This window comes from Theobroma cacao, chromosome 6, assembly GCF_053813885.1.
Source record: "Theobroma cacao isolate CCN51 chromosome 6, ASM5381388v1, whole genome shotgun sequence".
Classification (NCBI taxonomy): Eukaryota; Viridiplantae; Streptophyta; class Magnoliopsida; order Malvales; family Malvaceae; genus Theobroma; species Theobroma cacao.
In genome coordinates, this window is record NC_142644.1 from 7,847,005 (window position 1) to 7,874,176 (window position 27,172).

General features: G+C 40.3%; 1 protein-coding gene and 1 pseudogene across 1 annotated transcript in view; both read left to right on the top strand.

Annotated features, from left to right (window-relative positions):
* Positions 1-833: 833 nt before the first annotated feature.
* Positions 834-26,856, top strand: LOC148762044 (uncharacterized; annotated as a pseudogene).
* LOC18595604 (receptor-like protein 9DC3) overlaps positions 966-27,172 on the top strand; it is a 29,807-nt gene continuing 3,600 nt past the window's right edge. Inside the window, exon 1 of the mRNA XM_088807572.1 lies at positions 966-1,491. The gene's annotated coding sequence lies outside the window, so the exon portion shown is untranslated. The remainder of the gene's footprint in view (positions 1,492-27,172) is intronic.

A 27,172-nucleotide genomic window follows, 5' to 3' on the forward strand; every position in this document is an offset into this window, starting at 1 on the left:
TAGGAGTTGCCTATAAGCACTTGTTAGGGTTTGTTTAATTTTTATTTGAAAAATGTTCTTCTATATTAATGTACTATTCTTACTAAATTCAAGAAAAGAGAATATATTAATTACAAAAATCTTCCTATAAATATCACCTTAACAAGTATTTCAAAGGTATTCTTTAACAATTTCCTTCTTTGCATCGAAAAAAAACACACCTCTTTTGTCCTAAGTTAATTCTATTAAGAAAAAAAATGAATAAAGTAGTCCCTTAATTAGTGCTCAACAAAGAAAAGCAGCCTTTTTATTGAATTAAGTCTTAGTAGGAAAATTCTAACTTTTAAGGAGTGAACTCAATTTCTCAGGTGAAATTCCACCAACAATCGAAAGCTTGCCTTTTCTTATGCTTCTTGATTTGCTTTAACAACTTAACAGGTAATCTTTCTTTTCCTTTTTATTTAATTTGTGCACATTAGAGATCTTTTTAAGCTTTTAAATAATATTCTCATTCATGGACAGGTAATCTTAGCCAATGAAGGATAGTTCCACAGTGTCATGTAATCACATAATCTTAGCCAATGAAGGATAGTTCAACCGTGTCATGGACGACAAAAGGAAATTTCAAACGTGAACTATAGGGCAATCCTTCAACCTCTTCATCTACTTGTCCATTTCGTTGTTTGCTTTTCTTGATTTGTAGGGACTTTCTACAATGATTCACCGTAGACTCAATGCATAATTTCGTAAAGAATGCTTAATCATACTTTTCCAAACTTGAATGCATGAGTATTTAAACAATGAGCATCAGCCACACAATGATTCAACAAATTAACCTAATTGTTTCTTTCTTAATGTGCCTTACCCGCAAATATAACCTTATGGAAAACATTGGCTTCCTCCTCCCTCTTATAATATTTGTGGTGGTGTTGTGCAACTCTGTCACTACTTTTTTAGCAGAATCACCCAACAACACAATTGACCAATTGGCTCTTCTTACACTAAAAGCCCATGTCACTCATGACCCTTAGAACCTGTTGGCAACCGATTGGAATAGTGCTACCTCTGTTTGCAGCTGGATTGGTGTCACTTGCGGATCCAATCATCAAAGAGTCATCACTCTTGATCTTACTAATATGAGTCTTATAGGCACCATCCCACCTCACTTGGGAAATTTATCCTTTCTTGCTCATCTTAACATCCGATTTAATCATTTTCATGGCTCATTGCCCATGGAGTTGGCTAATCTGTCTTCGTTGGAATATATAAACTTTGGTCACCATAACTTTAGTGGGGAAATCCCATTATGGTTTGATTCCTTCACTCAACTTCAGAGATTGCTTTTGTACAATAACTGCTTCTCTGATGTTATCCCATCTTCTTTGGGCTCTTTGTCAAACCTTGAGGAGTTGATCTTGTCTTACAATGATTTGAAAGGCCAAATTCCTACAGCAATTGGAAATCTTTCCAATTTGAAATGGTTATATTTGGACAATAATCAGCTTTCAGGTTGTATAATAATCAACTTGCTCAATCTTCAATAAATCTTTATTGCATATATTGATTTCAAACACTAATAATCTCAATGTAGGTCAACTGCCATTGGCTCTATTCAAATGCCAAGAGTTAAGAATTTTATCTTTATTTCACAATGCTTTGGAGGGATGTGTGCCTCAAGAAATCAAGAATTTGACTAAATTAAGTGACTTGTACCTCGATACTAACAACCTAACAGGTATGCTTAATAAGCCTTTATACTTTTATTTTCAACTAAAAAAATTTTTATACTTTTATTTTGAACCAAATAAAGCTCTTATACTTTTATTTTTAGCAACAAGCCCTTATGAATAATAGTCGACTTAATCAAAATGTCATTTGTCATTCTATGTTACATGATATATTAACATGTCATAATTGATGATGATATGACATGCTAACATGTCATAAGTGATGATGACATGATAACATAACCACGTGTCATTTTTCACCCTTTACGTTAGTGCTATGTAGGCGTTAAATGACAATTGGCATATTGATTAATGAAAATTAGTTAATCATTATTCATAAGCGTTCATTTGACTCAAAATAAGAGTATAAGGGATTGATTGAATGTAATAAAGGAATAATGGTTTATTTGAGTCTTTTTCTGAATAGTTTAGGGGCTTTTTCGAAAATTATGTCTACTTAAATTGATACACTGAACAATGCAAAAGAAATTTTCACTACGTAAAAAGATATAACTCTCTTAGCATATAAATTCCTACCTTCAATCCTTAAAATCAAAATACAATATAACATCGATTAAATAATATTTTTGGTTGGTCCCAACTTTGGACTAATGTGGTAAATTAATAATTCGCTAAATTTATAAGATAATACATTTAAAAAAAAAAACACATAGGTTCCACTTTTTATATATATATATATATATATTAATAATATCCTTATACATCATAAATATATATATATATATATATATATATATATATATATATATATATATATATATACATGACTCAATTAGGAGGTCTTTGTAAAATATGACTCCAATGTTACTTGTTTCCTCTTGAAATTGATGTCTTCTTGGACTTCATCTCTAATTTTTCTTTAGTGTAGTGTTTTCAAATTGCAAGAGAAAATTATGCAATATGATTGTTGCTTTAAGTGCATCTTTGCATGAGACAGGCTTTGGTGTAGACAATAAAAATTATAATAAAATTTTATTAGTAAAAAAAATTATAAAAAAATCATAAACAAAAATCACACCAAAAAAATAAAAATAAAAATAAAAATAATACAAAAAAGGGGAAGAGGGGTACGACTAGCAGGGTGCGTCAGGCACCTCTCTCACCCTGCTAGACGCGAAAAATTCGCATCTGGCAAGGTAGTGGAGGCACTACACTCGGCCAAAAAGCCGAGTGTATAAAGCCCCACTGTAGCAAAGGGGATCGAGGAGCCAAGAACGAGCAATCAAAAACATCCTAGCAACCAGCAACCAAAAAATCCCTAGCAAGCTTCTTAGCAGCCATAAAAAAATCCACAATCAAACCCAAAAACCAAAAAAAAAAAAAAAAACAAAGAAAGAAAAACCAAAAATCATAATAGAAAACTTTAGGTGCCGTCAGATTTTGGAGGAGAATCTTGCGTCTCTAGCCGCCGATTAAAAAAGAAAGTTTTGGGGGTTTTACGCCGAGGCTAGAGGGTGAGCGAAGGAAGGAGAGTTGCGGGCCTCCTGTCGTTGGTTAAAGGAATGCAGTCTAAGGGGTTTTTTACGCTGCCGTTGGGAGAAATCTGAAGCTGATTTGGGTGGTTGCCGGTAGAGGGAGGAGAGAGAGATTCGAACAGCACCAGGAAAGGGAAGGCTGTTGGGTGGTCAGCGGTTGGGAAGCTAGAGAGGGTTGAGAAAGTCGACGCCAGTGAGAGAGAGAGGAGAGAAGAAAAGTGAGATTTTTTGTAGAGAGAGAGGAGAGAGATCCGGTTGCTAGAGAGAGAAAGAGAAGAGAGAAAATGAAGAGGAAAGGAGAAAATGAGGGTTTTATAGCTAGGGTTTGGTGACTGTGAAACGACATCGTTTTGAACCACAAAGAGTTCATATTCAATCCTTCAAACGATGCCGTTTTGGCACACTAAGGTTTGAGGGCTGTTAGACAAAGGGGCCAGTTAATGCTTTGGGGACGGGCCGTGGGTTGGGTTGATAGCTTGGGTCCACTTGACCCATAAAGGTAAACCTTTTTATTTTTCTCAAACTTGTTGGGTGATTTAGGTTGATTTATTATATTAGGTCTTAAGATTAATGTTTAAATAAGTATGATCTAGATTTAATAGTTTTAACTTGATGTTCTAAACTACATAAAGTATCAATGGAAAATATAAGAATATATATATGTATATGTACACGTAGTAAATAAAAATGTTTGAGAAAAAATATATATTGAAACTTAAGTAAACGAAGCATACACGCAAAACAAGAGTACATTGCTAAATAAAATATGTTTACAGAGATAGATTTGGAAAACAAATATATAAAAAAATAATAATAAAATAAAATAATAATATGTAAGTTGATGAGATAAATGGTAAGTTAAAGATTTATATAGATTAAATTAAGGAATTGGAATTTATTATATCAAGTTTTAAAATCATTGCAATAAAATAAGTATGAGAATCAATCTTAGAAAATTAACTCTGAAAAACATACTATAATATTAACCACAAGCATAATAAATCGATGATGGGATGATCGGTCAGGACGCGAGAAGTCACAAACCCGGACCCATATTCCCTAGGTTCGGAATCCGAATCAAGGCTCCACTAGTACGTTGGGAAGGCCTCGATTTCAAGATCCCGAAATTTTTAATAAATAAAGAATTTGACTATACAAAAAAAATTACTCAATAAAAATAATAAATAAATAACAATAGATAAAAAAATGATAAAAATAATAATAATTCAAATATATAGTAAATAATTAATTTGTGAAAATGCAATATACATGACATTAAATAAATAAATAAATAAATAATAAATAATAATAAAAAACCTAAAACAACAACTAATTTAAAATTAAGCATTAAATATCAAGTGGCACAAACTATGAATTAATAAATATTATAAACAAATGTGAAGACAAAGATAAGAAAGGAAAAAAGAATTAAATATAGATATATAAAATAAGATTTTAGGCTTTAGGTTTGGATAAAAGATTGCTTACGAAAAAATATAATAATAATAAAAATATAAAAAAATAAAAAATAAAATAAAATAATAATTAAATAATAAAAATGACAAAAGAAAGTAGATAATTGCATTAGCATAGCATATATATATGTTGCATCATTGCATATAAATATTTTTGTTTTCGAGTTTAAGCCCTAATGATGGGATCTCCCGAGGATCTTTCGAAGGCGGGTATTTCTCGAAAAGTTTCCTAGGTGAAAAGATGTCCTCGGGTCCTACCAGTATGATGGGAGGGCTCGAGAAACATCTTTAATAAAAGGCTTTTGCCCGAATTAGGTTCGTCATGCACGAAAATATTATTTTAAAAGAAAACGTACGATGACCTCGATGATGGGATTTATTCGTCAAATTTACGAATGTGAATTTCTCGAATAATTCCCTAGGTGAGAGAGTACCCCAAATCCCACCAGCATGATGGGCGGATCCGAGAGAATATCCTCGATAAAAGGTTATTCGTCCGACATGTTTTTATCCCACGTTATGCATTTCATCTTACTTCACATTTGCATTCCATTTTAAGTTAAATAGGAGATAAAATAAGAAAATAATAACTAAGGAAATATAGTGAAATTAAAAATTAAAGCCTAATAGGATAATGTAAAAATGGTACCGTTCATGGAACGAGCGTCTCGGGGGTGCTAATCCTTCCCCGAGCGTAACCGTACTCCGGAACTTAGATCTAGAAAAACGTAGACCAGTTTAGGGTTCTTTTCGACGGGCTTAAAGTTAATTTAAAGCTTCATCACTTAGAATCGAGTCAATAGGTGACCAATCGCACCTAGTAAAAACAATTGGTAGCGACTCCTAATTTTTTAGCCTAATTTTTAGAGTTTTAACTCGCGTCTGGCGGACGGGTTTTCGGACCCGCATGTTACTAAAGTTGGCGACCGTCGAGAGTCGAACCATTAAATAATAATAGGTTATCCAAGGCTTTAAATAATTCGATGTTTCCTTAGTGTTGATGATTTGTTCTGCATATTTTGTTTAGTGCATTTGTTTATTTCGCATTTGTTACTTTATTGCTTTTAATAATTGTGGGGATTTAGGATAGAGGGATGTGAGAATGTTAATCCGAACTCGATGTTTTCCTTCACACACACAGCACATTTTGCATTCATGCATAAACCCTACACCCGGGTTATGTCCTTTTTAGGAGGGAGTTTAGTAGCTACGCTCTCGTGAGGTGATAACCTCCGCATGGGCTAGTGAAGACTCCCACTCAAATCGAACCTAGTCCGTTTGAAGCCTGTAATGGGTGAGGACTGGGGTGCTTTACTAGTCCGCATGGACCATAATGAGGAACGATTTGGGAACCTTAGCTCTGTTTATAAACCCCGCTCAGCATATAGAATATCGAGAGCAGCTTAACCCTAGGTAGGGCCATACCCATGAGAGTATACCCTATAAATAGGTACACATGAAGGAATTTCTTCCACTCCCTCTATTTTAAATTATGCCACGAGATAATAAAGTATTATGAAGTAGACAATAATACCCATGATATTACTTATTATTCTCTCATTATTTTTTAACACTCCGTTCTTTCTTTTTACCATTCTAACTTAAGTTTATTTTGCTTGTCATGTGCATGTTACATGTTCATTTGCATGCATCGTAATTACATATAGGAGAAATATTGATTACACAACATCCAACCTAAGAGATCTCGGTTACATCCATGGCATCGTCATCAGCAGGTCCACTCAACATATACAGAAATGGCTATGAGATAGAGTTACAGATGAGGCAGATTCAACAAGAAAAAGGAGACTGTTTGACCCAAGGATATATCCTAACTTTACTTGAGAAAGTTCACTTGGACCTTCAGCAGAATGACTTCACAGAGATGATAGGAATTTGAGAACAGTGGAGACGTGCTCACCGAGACAATTTTCAGAGCAAGTATGGACACATTGCATGGCTCCTATATGTTCCTGTTGATGACCAGATGCTCCGAGCCATCGTCCAGTTTTGGGATCCTTCATACCGTTGTTTTGTCTTTAACAAGGTGGACATGACCCCTACCATAGAAGAGTACTCCTCTCTACTCTGGATAGATCACATACAGCTTGACAAGATCTATTGGAGGGCCCAAAAGATGGGACACCGACAGAAGTTGGCCAAGTTGCTAGAAATGACTACGGTAGAAGTGGATCAGCACCTGAAGAAGAAAGGAGACATAGAATGCCTTCCGTGGAGTTTCTTGAATGGATATATTAAAAGACACATGGAGGATGAACAAGGTTTCCTAGCTTTCACGATGGCAATCTATGGCTTAGTGGTCTTCTCGAAGGTTCTAGGTCATGTGGAGGTATCAGTCATAGACTTCTTTGATCAGGTGACAAGAAGCATCAACCCGGCCCCATCCATTGTAGCTGAAACCTTCAGATCATTAAATTTCTGTCAGCGCAAAGGCAAGGGAAGATTCATCGGATGTGCCCAACTCTTAAACATATGGGTCAAAAGCCATTTCGAATGTAAAGAGAGCAAATTTTGGAAGCCTTATCTGTTTGCAAGTTGCCCTATCCTTGAGTTTCGCGAAAGTGTATGGCCCGACTACAAGAGGAAAGAAGAGTGGATCTCGAATCTCTGGAGGTTAATGAGCGTTGAAGTAACTTGGAGAGCTCCATGGATGCCACGAATGCAAGTGATGTATAAATGCGTGGGTGCCGCTGATGGGACCATGAGGAGCCATTAGCTATGCACCGATAATGGTACGGAGACAGTTCGGATCTGAGCAATTCGTGCCCATGACTCACTAGCTCAACCAGTTAGAGTTTACATATGGAGAGCTAGAAACGCTAAAGAAAATTGAGAAAATTGCACAAGATTGGAAGAAAACTTGCCGAGTGGATCAATGGAGGGTTACCGATGAAGTCACCACAGGATATCATACTTGGCACGACCAAAGGGTGAAAGATGTCGTGTGCCCCTCGAAAAATCCATCAAAACATCCCATAAACCCAAAACCTCAAGATGTCCTGCTAGAGAGCGAGTTGACAAGAAAGAGACTTGAAAAAGAGATGATGAATATGAAGCGGAGACATGAGGATGAGCTAGAAGAAGTGAAGAAAAAGACGGCAAGAAAAGTACGGATGGCTTTGGGAGAGTGGGATGAGTGGCAAAGCAAGTTTGAGGAAGTGAACGTGGCAAATTCTTCTCTGACAGCTAAAATGAAAGAACTCCAAAGTGCCAACAATGCTTTGCAGCATGAGGTACGAAGACAAGAATAAACTATCCAAGAGTTGAGAAATGACTGCGGTTTATTGGAAATTGCCATGGAGGGCTACAAGGCACAGTATGAAGCAATAAGGCAAGAGTATTTCCAAATGAAGGAAAGAAATGATTCGTGCACACAAGGCCTTCAAAGGAAAGAAGCTGAAATGCGATGGATACTGAGACAGATGAGAGAAGTGGGATTTAGAGCGTGAGTAATGGCAAACAAGACCGAAGAACTCAGGCGAGAGATTCTTCCGAGGGATGAATTGAGTGAGCGGTTGATCTATCACCTCAGGATGGTTAGAGACCAATATGACAAAGTTGGTTTTTCCTTTTGGTAGTTATGTAATGATTTTAGACAATGATGTAATCGGATATTTCAGTTCTATGAATGTGGATTTTCTTATGGTAAATGTTGGATGGGCAATATTTTTCCTGTTTTTCTTTCCTTTTCAAACACATTTCACTTGCATCATAGTTGCATGATTCATATAAATAATAACAAATGACAATGCATTCATCAACATAAAATTCTAACTTATCCATTTGGCCCATAAAAGAACAAAATTCTAGAAAAACGAACCCTACATAAATACAACACAAGAGCTTGCTCTAAGATCATAGGGGACGAACACTCGAAGAGAATGGACAAGATCGAGAAGAAGTAAAAAGAGATTATGGGTCAGTTGTCAAAGATTTTGGAGTTAATGTCAACAGATAAAGGAAAGAGAGTGGCGAGGAGTTCTGGTGCACCAGAAGATGTTCAACAGACAAAAGCCAATACAGACCTTGTATATCCACCAGGATTCACACCACCACCAGTAAGAAATGCATCTATCCCCATGCCATCGATAAGACAATATCCGTTCCTTGGGATACCAATGCCTACAGGGCCATCACCGACTTATGCCCAACAGAGGCCAATTGGAGGGGTAAGTCCTTCAGACCCCATCTCTGTACTTGATCTGGACGATCCAAAAGAACAAGAGAAGCTCAAGTGTGGATCCGTTGAATCAAAGGACAATCCCGATACCCATAAAAAATTTAACCTTTTTGAAAAGAGACTACGCATGATGGAAGAAATGGGAATGTATTGCTTTATGGATGCAATCGAACTTTGTCTCGTTCCAGATGTGGTTATACCCCCAAAATTTAAAGTTTCAGACTTTGAAAAGTATGATGGAACCAAGTGCCCGGTCACACACATCACCATGTATTGCAGAAGGATGGCTGCATATGCCCATGATGACAAGCTCTTGATACATTGCTTCCAAGATAGCTTCATTGGTGCTGCAACAAAGTGGTACGTCCAACTGGACCACAATCGAATCCACACATGAAAGGACCTTGCTCGGGTATTTGTAACTCAGTATAAGCATGTTACAGATATGGCTCTGGATCGCCTTTCTTTATAAAACATTGTGAAGAAACCCACTGAAAGCTTCAAAGAATATGCTCAAAGATGGAGGAATATGGCTTCTCAAGTTCAGCCATCATTGACTGAGAAAAAAACCACCGTGATGTTCGTTAACACCCTCCGAGCTCCTTACTATGAACGATTGGTCGATAGTGCCATAAAGAACTTCGCTGATATGGTGATTTCGGGAGAGATGATAGAGACTGCCATTAAGCAAAGGAAGATAGAAAGAGGTGATGCGACACACACGAAAAAAGGGAAAACTTTTAAGAAGAAGAAAAGAGAAGCCCAAGCCATCACTTCGGGACAACCCTAAGGAGAAAGCTACAACCCTTACCAGCCATATCCACCATACCCCTATTACTCAGTTGTGAATAACGCTTCACAAAGCCCATACCTATATCCACCCATGCCAAATGTCTTTTCTAACTTGTACCCATATGCTCCCATCCAACGAACACCTTACCCCACAAATATCCACCCACCTACTTTCACACCCGTTACAACTTCAACCACACAATAAACAACACCTTCAAACAACCATACTGCCAGTGAATCAAGAGGATGGCGAAACAAGCAAGAAAAAGTGCAGTTTGACCCAATCCCAATCCCATATGCTGAACTCTTCACTCAGTTATTTGCAAACCATCTGGTGGCACCTTTATACATAGAGCCATTAAAACCTCCATTCTCGAGATGGTACGACGCTTCCATCCATTGTGATTATCATTATGGAATCGAAGGTCACTCGATCGAGAATTGTACAACATTCAAACATAAAGTGCAAGGGTTGATCAAGGCAGGAATCCTGAATTTTGAAAGAAGCCGAAACAGAATGTTAACAACAACCCACTGCCAAATCATGCTAGGGTCGGGGTAAATGCAATCGAAGGGGAGGTGTATGTTAAAAGGAACATTCAGGAAGTGGAAACCCCCATGGAGAAAGTGTTTGAAGCCTTGGTAAAGGCCGATATGCTCGATGTTTGGTCGAAATGTCCTAATGTGAATGACTATGGAGATATCCAAGGACCATACTGCTTATATCACAAAGGATGTGTATGGCATTTAATTCGATATTGTAGTTTTTTTCGAAAGAAAGTGCAAAGGATGATGGACGAATCAAGGATTGAATTTTACGTGGAAGCCTCAAGGCCAATAGTAAACATGATGGCCAAAGATTCCACTCACCCAATGAAGATAAAACCTTTAACCATTTTCTATGAACCAAGACGAGAGTCTGTGGAAGACAGAACCCATGCCCAAATGACCATCGAAGTCCCTAAACCTTTCCCCTACAAAGATGACAAAGCTGTCCCGTGGAACCACAATTACAATGTATAAGTTTCAAATACGGGGAAATGGATGGTTGAATCTCAAAATAATGCTGCAAATATAATTGGTGTTGGGGGGATTACCCCGCAGCGGACGTTGCTATACACGGAGGTATTGGAGAATCTCAGGAAGGAGAAGGGAAAAGAAAAAGAGCAAAATCCAAGAGAAGAAAAAGTACAATCTCAAGAATCGACAGATGGCTCAAAGGGACCGGTGACGAAAAAAGAAGCTACAGAGTTCCTCAAGTTCATCAAACACAATGAGTACAATGTGGTTGAGCAATTGAATAGGTTGCCTGCTCGTATCTCACTACTATCATTGCTCCTCAGCTCAGAACCACATAGGAATTCTTTGATGAAGATTCTGAGCCAAGCATATGTGGATCACGACATTTCAGTTGAAAATTTAGACTACATCATTGGGAACATTACAGTAGGTAACATAATATCCTTTAGCGATAAAGAAATCCCTTCTGGAGGTAGGGAAAACTTCAAAGCCTTGCATATCACTACCAAGTGTAAAGGTTATACCGTCGCAAAAGTGCTGCTTGATAACAGATCGTCCTTGAATGTGATGCCCATGAGGACCTTAGCCCACTTACCCATTGACATGTCTTACATGAGAAAGAGCTAGATGATTGTGAGAGCCTTTGATGGGATGAGGAGAGAAGTAGTAAGGGACATTGAGATACCGATAGAAATCGACCCGTGTACCTTTACCACTGAATTTCAAGTTATGGATATCACTCCTTCATACAATTATTTGTTGGGAAGACTTTGGATCCACTTGGCTGGGGCCATACATTCATCGTTTCACCAAAAAGTCAAGTTCATCGTAGATGGGAAGATTGTATGTGTTAACGGGGAAGAGGACTTACTCATAAGCAAGCCAACGGATACTCCTTACGTGGAAATGACGAAAGAAGTGCCTGAATGTTCCTTTTGATCCTTCGAGTTTGTTAACACCACGTATGTTGGAGAAGGAACCACACCACCCATTCCGAGGCTTTCCAAAACCACCAAGATGACTGTCAGTTAGATAGTAGGGAAAGGATACCGAGCAAGAGCAGGATTGGGAAAAAAGTTGCAAGGCATTAAAAGGCCAATATGTGCTACCAAAAATGAAGAAAGGTTTGGCCTAGGATATAAGCCGACTAAGAAGGAAATAAAAGAAATGATAGCCGATAAAAAAAGGGAGAGGTTGGCTTGCTTTAAGGGGCACGGGTTGAAAAATCATAGAATGATATATCCTCATCTCTACGAGACATTTCGGTTCGGAGACCGCATCTTTCTTGAATCACTCACTGTTGGGAGCTGAGAATTAGTGTCAGCATTAGGGGAAGCCTTTCCTGATTTATCAATATGTGTAACGGAGGAAGACGAAAAGCAGCTAGGAAATGTGGAGAGGATCCCCACTACATACTTCGGACCACCTGAGCTGAAGTTGAGCAATTGGACCACCATGAGTTTACCAGTCACTTGTGATTCAATTTCAAAGTAATGCAAACTAAACATCCATGCTTATGCCCAAGAGCATTGGAAATTTTATGTATTGGGCTTTTTATCATTTATCATTCTAATAAATTGACATGCGTAGTGCATTTCTCATATCTCCCCTCATGATTCACCATTTCCATTCTTGTCATCTCATCCCTTTATTTTAATTATTTATCTATACAATAGCTCTACATCTTTCAATTCCCTTTACCTTCCAAGATTCCAAATAATGAATGCAAAGATGATAGTGACAGTGGTTTTGAGGTTAATTTTGAAAAAGGTACAAGTGTCAGTGAACTTAACGATACAAAAAACGTGGAGGATTATGATTTAACTCCGAACTTGTTAAGACTAGTAGAATAAGAGGGGAGACAAATTGTCCCATATCATGAGACACTTGAAATGATTAATTTGGGAAATGAAGAAAATAAGAAAGAAGTTAGAATTGGTACGATGTTGGTGCCGATTGAAAAAGAAAAACTAATAAAGCTACTTCATGAATATGAAGATGTGTTTGCATGGTCCTATCAAGATATGCCAGGACTCAATACAAACATTGTAGCCCATAAACTGCCTTTGAAACCTGAATGCAAACCAATTAAGCAAAAGTTGAAAAGGATGAAACTTGAAATGCTGTTGAAAATTAAGGAAGAGGTGAAAAAACAGTTCAATGCAAGATTCTTGGAAGTAGCTAAATACCCCGAATGGGTTGAAATTATTGTCCTAGTGCCTAAGAAAGATGGGAAAGTAAGAATGTGTGTGGACTATCGAGATTTGAATAGGGCTAGCCCAAAAGATAATTTTCCTTTGCCCCACATCGACACCCTCGTTGACAATACTGCTCGCCATTCCATGTTTTCCTTCATGGATGGTTTTTCAGGGTATAACCAAATTAAAATGGCATTAGAGGACAGAGAAAAAACTACCTTCATAACTATGTGGGGAACCTTTTGTTATAAGGTAATGCCATTTGGTTTGAAAAATGCTGGGGCAACTTATCAACGAGCCATGGTGACTCTTTTCCATGACATGATGCACAGAGAAGTTGAGGTGTATGTGGATGATATGATTGTAAAAGCTCGCAAAACAAAGGATCATGCGACCAATCTTGAAAGGTTATTTAAGAGGTTATGAAAGTTTTAGCTCAGATTAAATCCGGCAAAGTGCACTTTTAGAGTCACTTCAGGAAAGTTACTTGGTTTCGTCGTCAATGAAAGAGGAATAGAAGTTGACCCGGATAAGGTTCAAGCAATCCGTGATTTGCCTCTTCCCAAAATGCAGAAAGAAGTTAGAGGATTCTTGGGAATGTTGAATTATATAGCCCGATTCATATCACAACTCACACTCAAATGTGACCCAATCTTCAAGCTCCTTCGCAAACACAATCCTAGGGCATGGAACGAGAAGTGCCAAGTTGCTTTTGACAAGGTTAAAGAATATATGTTGAGTCTGTCAGTGTTGGTACCACTTGTGGCCGAGAGACCTCTCCTTTTGCACCTGATAGTAAATGAAGGATCCATGGGATGTGTGTTGGGACAACATGATGAAACTGGAAAGAAAGACAGGGCAGTTTACTACTTGAGTAAAAAGTTCACTGAGTACGAGTCCAAGTATTCCTCGTTGGAAAAGATGTGTTGTGCTTTAACATGGATGGCACATCAACTCAAGTAGTACATGCTATATCATACCACTTGGCTCATTGCGAAGTTGGATCCTATTAAATACATCTTCGAGAAACCATCTTTATCAGGTAGAGTGGCAAGATGGCAAGTGTTGTTGTCTGAATATGATATTGTATATGTTTCCCAAAAAGCTATCAAAGGAAGTGCAATCGTAAATTTCTAGCGGAAAGAGTGGAGGAGGATTATGAACCAATGGAGTTTGAGTTCCCAGATGAGGACGTGATGTCGGTTTGCCAAACAAATGAGGAGGAATCAGAGGAGAAAGAGAATTGAAAGATGTTTTTCGATGGAGCTTCAAACGCCTTAGGGCATGGCATAGGAGCCATGTTAGTGTCACTAGAAGGAGATCATTATCCCGTCATAGTCAAACTCAACTTCTATTGCACCAATAATGTGGCTGAATATAAAGCTTGTGTCATGGGTGGGTCTTCAGGCAGCAATCGAGAGGAAAATTCACGTTTTGGAAGTGTATGGGGATTCTGCTTTGGTCATCTATCAGTTGCGAGAAGAATAGGAGACACGTGACTCGAAGTTAATCCGGTATCATAAGTATGTTTCAAAGCTAATTGGAAATTTTGATAAGATTTGCTTCACCCATTTGCCTCGAGAGGAGAATCAAATGGCTGATGCATTAGCCATGCTGGCAACAATGTTCAACGTTGGTACCGATGTCAAGATTCAACCCATCATGATTAATCTTCGAAAAGGCCCCGCACACTGCTCCAGTGTAGAGGAAAAAGTAGACGGCAAACCGTGGTACCATGATATTGTGCATTATCTTAAGTTTCAGCAGTATCCGGAACAAAGCTTAGAAAATGATAAGAAAACCATTAGAAGGTTGGCAATGAATTTCTTCTTAGATGGGGACATCTTATACAAGAGAAATAGGGATCAAGTGCTTTTGAGATGTGTGGATTCAGTCGAAGCTCGAAAAATGTTGGCAAGATAGGTCATGAGAGCAGGGTATTACTGGCTTATGTTGGAAACAGATTGTATAGATTCGCTTGAAAATGCCACAAATGTCAGATATACGCAGACAGAATCCACACTCTTGCAAATTCACTGAATGTATTGACATCACCATGGCCATTCTCAATGTGGGGCATGTATCACGGGGCGCGGTTCAGACCCGTAGATGGTGCCGGAAGGTGTGGCGGAGTGATGGAGCATGGGGGAGTATCATTGGGAGTTGGACCCCCCTACGGTGTGCCAGTCAGGAGGAAGCTGCTGGCAGGGGTGCTGGACACAGGCCCCTGGGCTAGCCAGCCCGCACAGCTCCAAGCAGACAGCCCGCACAGCCCAGACAGCCAGTCTGTGCGAGGCCCAGAGCAGCCCCTACACCCAGCGCCCAAGCAGCTTGCCTGGTGCGGCCCAAGCACCCCAGCCCGCAACTGTAGCACCTCTGCTGCCTGTCTCGCCCAACAGTGCCCAAATTTTGGGACTTTCCCGCCAAAAGCCATCCCATCAGCTACCTTGGCTTTTGGGGGGAATTTTGGGGATTTTGGGGGGAAAACTCAATATAAATAGCCTTTGTAAAGTGTGTACAGCAGACTTTGGCAAATAATACACTCTCATTCACTCTCAATCTCTCAAAACTCTCTTTTCCTCTCTTCTCCCCTCTCTTGGCTGCTTGTGTGCTTGTTGGCCTAAGGCCATTTCCTGCCTGCTATGTGAGTGTGCACTGTCCCGAGTGCTGGTGAGGGTGCTGTGTGCCTGCCAACCGATTACCTTTGCTGGATGCGTGCTGTCTGTGCTGGGTGCGTGCTGCCTGTGCTGTCTGCGGGTGAAGGGTGCGCGTTGGGGGCCGGAAGCATTGTGTGGGCTGGTTGGTAAGTTGCATTGCATCCTGCATCTTTGTGTTGCCTCTTGGTCCTTGTGGCCTTGAGTGATCAGCTGTTAGGGATTTTAGGCTGACTTGGATTCGGAGGTCAAGCTGAGGGCGAGCCCAAGGCCGCACGGTTGGGGCGTCTGCAGAACCCCCACGTGACAAGTGGTATCAGAGCCATCAGCTGCGAGCAGGCAGTGCTGTTGAGTCAGCTGCGAGCAGGCAGTGCTGTTGGGTCAGCTGCGAGCCAGGCAGTGCTGCTGGGTCAGCTGTGAGCCAGGCAGTGCTGCTGGGTTAGCTGCGAGTCAGGCAGTGTGCTGGGACAGTGGGCGAGGCAGTGTTGTGCTGGGGCTATTGCAAGCCATGTAGTGTGTTGGGGGTCAGTTTGTGAGCAGTGTGTGATCAGTTTGCAAGCTGCACCAGTGGTGACTGAGTGGAGAGGATGACGACCAGTGGGTCTAACGTACCAGAACCGGTGCCCGAGGGTAGAGAAACTCGTGCCAGTCGAAGGGGGAAGTCTTGCTCCCGAGACCTCATATCTGCTCTTGACGCGAGGATGTCTCGAGTGGAGGTGGCAGTGGGCGACATAAGGGATCGCCTGGACGTGCAGGAGGAGCACGTTGAGGAGCTCAATGGCCAGGACGAAGAGCTCAAGGGTGAGGTTCAGGAGATGGTGCGGGAGATGCTCGAGAATGTGGCTGAGCGGAATTCTCAGCTCGAGAGTGTGGTTGAGATCATGCAGCGCGAGTTGGAGGACTTGAGGGCAGAAGTCCGCGCGGCAAGAGCTGAGGGTGGCTACGAGGCTGCTGCTCGCCCGGAGGTGAGGCTTGAGGTGCCTAAGCCCAAGGAGTTCTGCGGCAAGAGGGATGCCAAGGAGATAGACAACTTCTTGTGGGGGCTAAGCAGTACTTCAAGGCGACCGGGATCAACACGGATGACCGCCGGATTACCGCGGCATCCATGTACTTAGGCGACACCGCGCTGTTGTGGTGGAGGCGCCGGTGCGACGATAGGCTCGGGGGAGCTCTGGTACGCACTTGGGTCGACTTTCAGTGTGAATTACGCAAGCAATTCTACCCCGAGTATGCCATGGACGAGGCGCGGGGGAAGCTGCGTCGATTGGTCCAGAGGGGTGATGTTCGGGAATATGTCCGGGAGTTCAGTGATTTGGCCTTGCAAGTGGGTGACTTGGGCGAGAGGGAGGCCCTCTTCACCTTCATGGATGGCTTGAAGCCATGGGCTAAGCAGGAGCTGCAGCGTAGGGGTGTGCAGGACCTCACGTGTGCCATGGCAGTGGCCGAAGGCTTGATCGATTACTCTTGCCCGGACAAGGACAGAACCGAGCCAACCAAGCCAAGGGATAAAGGCAAGGGCTGGGCGGACAAGGGGAAACAGTCCCGAGATGAGGACGGTGGCAATGGCAAGCCACAATCGCCATGGAAGGGCAACTCCGCATGGAAGGGGAAGCCCTCTGGCAGCAAGGAAGAGAAACCCAAGAACTGCTTCCTATGTGAAGGCCCGCACTTTGTGAGAGACTACCCACAGCGAGCAAAGCTAGCTGCCATTGCCTCGGAGGATGAGGAGCAGCAAGGGGATGAAACAGTCCGATTGGGGTCAATGCAGCTGGGAGCAGTACGCAAGGGTGGCAAGCAAGCCAAGGGGCTCATGTATGCAGACATGGTAGTGGCGGGGCAGCATGTGGAGGCCTTGGTGGACACGGGTGCCTCTGATTTGTTTGTGTCAGAACAAGGTGCTGCCAAGTTAGACTTAAAAGCCGATAGCGCTGGAGGTTGGGTGAAGACCGTCAACTCCAAATGGGTGCGCATCAAAGGCATTGCCAAGGGGATCGATGTACAGCTAGGAGAGTGGCACGGGACAGAGGACATTGAAGTGATCCAGATGGATGACTACGAGGTTGTGATGGGGCTCAATTTCCTGGAGCGGATTCAAGCCCTTCTTGTGCCGCACGAGGACAGCATATGCATCGTAGGCTCAAAGGGGCAGTGTGTAGTGCCAGTTCGACGGGGGTGCGCTCAATCGACTAAAACATTGACTGCCATACAGCTTGCCGAGGGTGAGCAAATCTGTGCTGTTGTACGGAGTGTAGAGGACACCCCAGGCAACATAGTTGAGGCCCCGGATGAGGTGCTGGAAGCGTCGGAACATCAGTTGGGTGGTGCCAATCCAGTGGCTGGGGAGCCAAGCAGGGAGGCCACACCACCAGCCAGCAGTAAGGTGCGCGCAGAGCTGCTGCCGCACATCAAGGAAGGCAAGGCACCCGACCCCATTCAGCAGCCCATCCTGGAGAGTGCTGAGGCAGAAAAGACCAAGTTGGCCCATGTGAGTGATGGACTGGGGCGTGCCAAGGTCGACAGACTGCATGAGCCGCAGCATGGGGGCTTAAGGAGGCTGCCACTGAAGGAATGCCGCGACATTGGTGGGGCGGGGCACTCGGGGACACACCGGACGTCAGTGTCATGCCCGCCTTGCTCCACTAGGCATGCTGGCTCGAGGGAGAGCAGCATGACCCGCAGAGGATCTGCTGCCGCTAGACCACGCCGGGGCGTGTAGACGACTGGGACAGGCAATGTTGGCGCGCAGCAGGGTAAGTCGCACAGACGCAGTCGTCGGGGACGTGCGAGGCAGAGGCCAATGCCGGATGGTGCGGTGTGACAGAACATCGACACCCGAGCGCGAGGCAGGGTTTCCCGCGATGAGAGTGCACACGGCCAGAAGAGCCGAAGGGGCGCGCAGCTGGAACACCCGAGGGCAAGGCGCGCGCTGGAGACGGCGAAGGGTCCGAGAGTCAGCGAAGGGTCTGTTGGCGAGGTGCTAGCCAAGGATCCAGGCCGACCTGCTCCACTAGTAGGAAAGGTGTCGAGCGTTAGGCAGGAAGGCCTTCCGCATGTGCTTACCTTCCACCCCACCAAGGCTGAGAGAGCTGAGGGGCCAAACGAGGTCCGGCATAGCTGAGGTGGGTTTGGCAGGAGGAGGCATCGAAGGGATGTGGCTCAGCAGCAGGGCACGACTGCAGGCTGCAACGCATTAGTGCCTGAGAAGGGGCAACAGGCCCCAGTTTTGAGTGTGACGACATGGGGTTGTCAAACCCAAGCAGTGGGATGCGCAGGAGGCGCAGAGTGGGGCGCGGAGGCACAGGAACCCCCTGGGCGCACAAGTGGGCAAAGTCAGCATGCAAGCATCCCGAATGGTCGCGCAGGGCGCACGAATGGACAGCGCGGGGCTCACAGATGGCGTCGGGCTTGCAGACAGTGCCGGGGGCGCACAAAGGACACTGACCGCTCGGGAAGGACTGGTCAGAGCCCACATGAGGTGAAAAGGGAACTGCCCGATGGTGAAACAAGAGGGTGGTCCACGGAGGACTGGCGGCAGTTCCGAGACTAGGTTGACGCCTTCCTCACGGCAGCGAGGACGCTGTCAGTTTAGGTGGGGGAGGGTATCACGGGGCGCGGTTCAGACCCGTAGATGGTGCCGGAAGGTGTGGCGGAGTGATGGAGCATGGGGGAGTATCACTGGGAGTTGGACCCCCCTGGGGTGTGCCAGGCAGGAGGAAGTTGCTGGCAAGGGTGCTGGAAACAGGCCCTTGGGTGAGCCAGCCCGCACAGCTCCAGGCAGACAGCCCGCACAGCCCAGACAGCCAGTCTGTGCGAGGCCCAGAGCAGCCCCTGCGCCCAGCGCCCAGGCAGCCTGCCTGGTGTGGCCCAAGCACCCCAGCCCTCCACTATAGCACCTCTGCTGCCTGTCCCGCCCAACAGTGCCCAAATTTTGGGACTTTCCCGCCAAAAGCCATCCCATCAGCTGCCTTGGCTTTTGAGGGGAATTTTGGGGATTTTGGGGGGAAAACTCAATATAAATAGCCTTTGTAAAGTGTATACAGCAGACTTTGGCAAATAATACACTCTCATTCACTCTCAATCTCTCAAAACTCTCTTTTTCTCTCTTCTCCCCTCTCTTGGCTGCTTGTGTGCTTGCTGGCCTAAGGCCATTTCCTGCCTGCTGTGTGAGTGTGCATTGTCCCGAGTGCTGGTGAGGGTGTTGTGTGCCTGCCAACCGATTACCCTCTGCTGGGTGCGTGCTGTCTGTGCTGGGTGCGTGCTGCTTGTGCTGTCTGCGGGTGAAGGGTGCGCGCTGGGGGCTGGAAGCATTGTGTGGGCTGGTTGGTAAGTTGCATTGCATCCTGCATCTTTGTGTTGCCTCTTGGTCCTTGTGGCCTTGAGTGATCAGCTGTTAGGGATTTTAGGCTGACTTGGGTTCGAAAGCCAAGCTGAGGGCGAGCCCAAGGCCGCACGGTTGGGGCGTCTGCAGAACCCCCACGTGACACATGGATGTGATTGGGTTAATAACCCAAAAAGGCATTAAATGGGCATCGGTTTATTCTAGTGGCAATTGACTACTTCACTAAGTGGGTAGAAGCAGCATCTTATGCCAATGTGACCTAGAAAGTGGTATGTAAGTTCATCTAAAAAGAAATAATATGTCGCTATGGTCTCTCGGAAAGGATCATCACAGATAACGCTAGTAACCTCAATGGTTCAATGATGAAAGAGGTTTGTGCCAAGTTCAAGATCAAGCATCACCATTCAGTGCCTTATCGCCCAAAGATGAATGGACCGGTAGAAGCAGCCAACAATAACATCAAAAGGATAATTGAAAAGATGACAGACGTATACAAAGATTAGCATGAGAAGTTACCTTTTGCTTTGCATGCTTATCGCACGACAGTCCGAACTTCCACAGGAGCTACGCCGTTCTCTTTGGTGTATGGGATGGAAGCAGTTTTGCCAATTGAAGTAGAAATCCCTTCCCTAAGGGTCCTTAAAGAAGTACAGTTGGAAGAAGCCGAATGGGTTAACACTCGTTATGAGCAATTAAATCTCATAGAAGAAAAAAGGTTGACGGCACTTTGCCATGGGCAGTTATATCAAAAGAGAATGATGAAGGCATATGGCAAGAAGGAACATCCTCATCAGTTCCAAGAGGGAGAGTTAGTATTGAAAAGAATTCTTCCGAACTAGCAAGATCCTCGTGGGAAATGGACGCCGAATTGGGAAGGACCATTTGTGGTGAAGAAAGCTTTTTCAAGAGGAGCACTAATTTTGGCAGAGATGGACGAAAGGGAGTTTTCCAACCTAATGAATGCTGATGCTGTCATAAAATATTTTGCGTAAAAAAAAAAGAGAAAAAATGAATTAAAAAAAAACAAAAAAAAAGACCAAAAAAAATTTCAAGTTGAAAACCTGAAAAGGCGGCTTGAGTATGGGAGATGTGTTTAGGACGAAAACCCGAAATGACGGTCTAGACACGAAGGAGGTCCAAGTACTACAAAGGCTTAACACAAAAGGGGTGAAGATCATGATCCGAGATATTCAGACAAAAGACAAGGGAGCAGACGATTGTGCCTGTTTCGGGATAAAATTTTAAGATTACTGTCAATATCCATCGGAACAGTCACTAACAAAGAACTGTATCCCTTTTATATTAATTGGTTTTCCCTTGTTCCTTGTCATTATGCTTGATTGTAGAAACTTCCCTTTTTCTAATGAAAAATAGCCTTTCTGCTCTCAATATTGTCATCATTTCCATTCTACCAAAAGAGGAGATATGAGTACATTGCATTACATTTGTCATAAAATTGGAATGATATTTAATAAAGAGCATGATAAAGTAAAGAAATGTTTGCATTATGTTGAAAAAGGATCATAATTGATGGGGAATGAAATGGAGTCTGGTAATATAAAAAAGAAAAAGAAAAGACTAAGAAAAGAGAGAAAGAAATAGAAATAGCAACAGAATGAAGAACAGTAAAAAAGTGAAGAATGATTGGACCATGCATATGACAGAGGAAGAAAACAGTTGTGAGCAATGAATTGGGGAAGACGAGAGATCGAAAGCATGATCGGTTCATCCCCCATTGATCAAAAAGAAGGCTTTAAAACACTAAAAAAAAAACAAACAAAACAAAAAAAAAACTGATGAAGATGATTAGGATATTTAAATTACCATGTTCAAAGTTTTAAAACAACTAAAAAAGAGAAAAATTTATCTTTAAAGTCGTAGAACCTCAGATGAGGAATTGATTATTTTTCACCATTTCAAAAAAGAAAAAAAAGTTTCGTTACCTCATCTTTGAGGAGTTCATTTTTAAAAGTCTCGTTGCCTCAGTTTTGAGGAGTTCATTTTTTAAAGTTACGTTGCCTCAGCTTTGAGGAGCCATATTTTTAAAGTTTCGTTGCCTCAGTTTTGAGGAGTTTCATTTTTAAAAGTTTTGTTGTCTCAGCTTTGAGGAGTTCATTTTTTAAAGTTTTATTGCGTCAATTTTGAGGAGTTTACTCTTAAAGTTTCATTGCCTCAATTTTGAGGAGTTTATTCTTAAAAGTGTCATTACCTCAATCTTGAGAAGTTCATAAAAAAAAAAAAAACCCCTGGTAAGAGAATTAAAGAATTTAGTCAAATATAGTGTCTACGTCTTTGCACTATTTCGGATTTTCGAAATTCGCAAAAAGGGGCAGCTATAGACACTAAAAATTATAATAAAATTTTATTAGTAAAAAAAATCATAAAAAAATCATAAACAAAAATCACACAAAAAAATAATAATAAAAATAAAAATAAAATAAAAAAAAGGGGAAGAGGGGTACGACTGGTAAGGTGCGGACGCACCTTGCCAGGCACCTCTCTCACCCTGCCAGACGTAAAAAATTCACGTTTGGTAGGGTAATGGAGGCACTACACTCGGCCAAAAAGCCGAGTGTATAAAGCCCCACTGTAGCAAAGGGGATCAAGGAGCCAAGAATGAGCAATCAAAAACATCCTAGCAACCAGCAACCAAAAAATCCCTAGCAAGCTTCCTAGCAGCCACAAAAAAATCCACAATCAAACCCAAAAACCAAAAAAAAAACAAAGAAAAACCAAAAATCATAATAGAAAACTTTAGGTGCCGCCGGATTTGGGAAGAGAATCTTGGATCTCTAGCCACTGGTTAAAAAAGAAGGTTTTGAGGGTTTTGCGCCTCAACTGGAGGGTGAGCGAAGGAATGAGAGTTGCGGGCTTCTTGTCGCCGGTTATAAGAGGGTAGTCTAGGGGGTTTTTTACGCTGCCGTTGGGAGAGATCTGAAGTTGATTTTGGTGGTTGCTGGTAGAGGGAGGAGAGAGAGATTCGAACGGCACTAAGAAAGGGAAGGCTGTTGGGTGGTCGACGACTGGCAAGCTAAAGAGGGTTGAGAAAGTCGGGGCCGGTGAGAGAGAGAGGAGAGAAGAAAAGTGAGATTTTTTGTAGAGAGAGAGGAGAGAGATTCGGCTGCTAGAGAGAGAAACAGAAGAGAGAAAATGAAGAAGAAAGGAGAAAATGAGGGTTTTATAGCTAGGGTTTGGTGACTGTGAAACGACGTCGTTTTGAACCACAAAGAGTTCATATTCAGTCCTTCAAACAACGTCGTTTTGGCACACTAAGGTTTGAGGGCTGCTAGACAAAGGGGTCGGTCAGTGCTTTGGGGACGGGCTGCGGGTCGGGCTGACAGCTTGGGTCCACTTGACCCACAAAGGTAAACCTTTTTATTTTTCTCAAACTTGTTGGGTGATTTAGGTTGATTTATTATATTGGGTCTTAAGATTAATGTTTAAATAGGTATGATCTAGATTTAATAGTTTTAACTTGATGTTCTAAACTACATAAAGTATCAATGGAAAATATAAGAATATATATATGTATATGTACACGTAGTAAATAAAAATGTTTGAGAAAAAATATATATTGAAACTTAAGTAAACGAAGCATATATGCAAAACAAGAGTACATTGCTAAATAAAATATGTTTACAGAGATAGATTTGGAAAACAAATATATAATAAAATAATAATAATAATAATAATAATAATATGTAAGGTAATGAGATAAATGGTAAGTTAAGGATTTATATAGATTAAATTAAGGAATTGAAATTTATTATATCAAGTTTTAAAATCATTGCAATAAAATAAGTATGAGAATCAATCTTAGAAAATTAACTCTGAAAAACATACTATAATATTAACCACAAGCATAATAAACCGATGATGGGATAATCGGTCAGGACGCGAGAAGTCGCAAACCCGGACCCATATTCCCTAGGTTCGGAATCCGAATCAAGGCTCCGCCAGTGCGATGGGAGGGCCTCGATTTCAAGATCTCAAAATTGTTAATAAATAAAGAATTTGACTATACAAAAAAATTACTCCATAAAAATAATAAATAAATAACAATAGATAAAAAAATGATAAAAAAGTAATAATTCAAATATATAGTAAATAATTAATTTGTGAAAATGCAATATACATGACATTAAATAAATAGAAAAATAAAAAATAAATAAATAATAATAAAAAATCTAAAACAACAACTAATTTAAAATTAAGCATTAAATATCAAGTGGCACAAACTATGAATTAATAAATATTATAAAAAAAATGTGAAGACAAAGATAAGAAAGGACAAAAGAATTAAATATAGATATATAAAATAAGATTTTAGGCTTTAGGTTTGGATAAAAGATTGCTTACAAAAAAATATAATAATAATAAAAATATAAAAATATAAATAAAATAATAATTAAATAATAAAAAATGACAAAAGAAAGTAGATAATTGCATTAGCATAGCATAAATATATGTTGCATCATTGCATATAAATATTTTTGTTTTCAAGTTTAAGCCCCGATGATAGGATCTTCCGAGGATCTTGCGAAGGCGGGTATTTCTCGAAAAGTTCCCTAGGTGAAAATATATCCTCGGGTCCCACCAGTATGATGGAAGGGCTCGAAAAACATCTTTAATAAAAGGCTTTTGCCCGAATTAGGTTCGTCATGCTCGAAAACATTATTTTAAAAGAAAACGTACGATGACCCTAATGACGGGATTTATTCGTCGAATTTGCGAAGGTGAATTTTTCGAATAATTCCCTAGGTGAGAGAATACCCCAGATCTCACCAGTATGATGGGCGAATTCGGGTGAATATCCTCGATAAAAGGTTATTCGTCCGACATATTTTTATCCCACACCATGCATTTCATCTTGCCTCACATTTTCATTCTATTTTAGGTTAAATAGAAGATAAAATAAGAAAATAATAACTAAGAAAATATAGTGAAATTAAAAATTAAAGCCTAATAGGATAATCTAAAAATGGTACTATTTATAGAATGGGCGTCCTAGGGGTGCTAATCCTTCCCCGAGAGTAACCGTACTCCCGAACTTAGATCTAGAAAAACGTAAACCAGTTTAGGGTTCTTTTCGATGGGTTTAAAATTAATTTAAGGCTTTATCAATTAGAATCGAGTCAACAGGTGGCCAATCGCACCTAGTAAAAAAGATTGGTGGCGACTCCTAATTTTTTAGCCTAATTTTTAGAGTTTTAACTCGCTTCTGGCGGTCGGGTTCCCGAACCCACACGTTACGACATTTGGTACCAAGGGTGATGCCAAAAAACTAATTTATACATCAATTAAGCATCAAAAAAGCTTAATTGATGTATAAATTAATAAATTATTAATTTATTGATTAAATAATATCTCGATTAATTAATAAATTTTTATTATCTTAGTGGTATTAATTTATAGAGGTTTAAATATATATCTATTGCAAATATTGATTTTAACACTAATAATCTTCTTATAGGTCAACTTCCATCATCTTTATTCAAGTGCCAAGAATTAGAATTAGAAATCTCATTGTAAATATTGATTTCCATACTAATAATCTCATTGTAGGTCAACTTCTGTTCAAGTGCCAAGAATTAGAATATATATCTTTATCTCAAAATGCTTTGGAGGGAAGTGTGCCTCAACAAATCGAGAATTTGACTAAATTAATAGTGTTATACCTCAATCATAACAACCTAACAGGTATGCTTAATGTGGGCCATTCCCTTAGAGAAAATAAAACGATTAGTTGGCAATTTATTTTTATTCGTAAGTTCAGATTTATGATTCTAGTTTTCATTTAGGTTGAACTTGAAAACTTGAATTTAGAAGAAGAGATTTAAATTGCAAATGTAATATAAATGTGGGTGATAAAACACATGAAATCATGACTTAATTAGTTTATAATTCACCGAATTTGTTAGATCTCCATTAAGAAAAAATTTATGAAAAAAATAACTTGGAATTGAAATTTATACTTTTATGTTAATTAGTTATGCATTAAAGAAAATAAAAAGATTTGGTTAAGAGTTGCCTATCAGAACTTGTTAAGGTTTGTTAAATTTTTATTTTAAAAAAATGTTTTTTATATATTAATATACTATTCTTACTAAATTCAAGAAAAAACAATATATTAGTTACAAAAATATTCTTATAAATATCACCGTAACAAGTAATTAAAAGGTATTCTTTAACATTTTCCTTCTTTGCATTGAAAAAAAACACACCTTTTCTGTCATAAGTTAATTCTTTTAAGAAAAAAAGTTGAATAAAGTAGTCCCTTAATTAGTACTCCAAAAAGAAAAGTGGCCTTTTCATTGAATTAAATCTCAGTAGGAAAATTCTAACCTTTAAAGGGTGAACTCAATTTTTCAGGTGGAATTCCATCAATAATCGAAAGCTTACATTTTCTTAAGTTCCTTGATTTGAGCTTTAACAACTTAACAGGTAATCTTTCTTCTCCTTTTTATCTAATTTGTGCATATTAGAGATCTTTGTAAGCTTTTCAATAATATTCTTATTCATCAATATAAAAATACAAGACCAAACAATCAAAAGGCTAAGTATTGTAATTAATTGCACATTCACAATTGAAAATAGGAAAAAAATGAGACAAGAGATGGTAGAAAGATGAAAAAAAAATCAGCTTTCATGTTGTATAATAATTAGTTTACTCTATCATCAATATATCATTGTTGCAAATACTGATTTGAACATTAATAATCTCATTGTAGGTCAACTTCCATCAGCTCTATTCAAGTGTCAAGAGTTAGAAATTTTATCTTTATCTGGCAATGTTTTGGAGGGAAGTGTGCCTCAAGAAGTTGGGAATTTGACTAAATTAAGTGAGTTGCAGCTCTATACTAACAACCTAACAGGTATGCTTAATGTGGGTCTTCCTTTAGACAAATTAAAATGATTAGTTGATAATTTACTTTTACTCGTGAGTTCAAATTTATGATTTTAGGTTTCATTTAAGTTGAAGTTGAAAACTTAAATTTAGAAGAAGATATTTAAATTTCAAATTTAGTATAAATATGAGTGATAAAACTCATGAAAACATAACTTTCTTAATTATTTTTTAATTCACGAGATTTGTTAGATCTACATTTTAAAAAATTCATGAAAACTATAACTTGGATTGCAAATTTATACTTTTATGTTAATTAGTTATGCATTGAAGAAAAAAAATATTCAGCTAATAACAGATTCCTATAAACACTTGTTAGGGTTAGTTAAATTTTTATTTTAAAAAATGTTTTTACATATTAATGTATTATTCTTTCCAAATTCG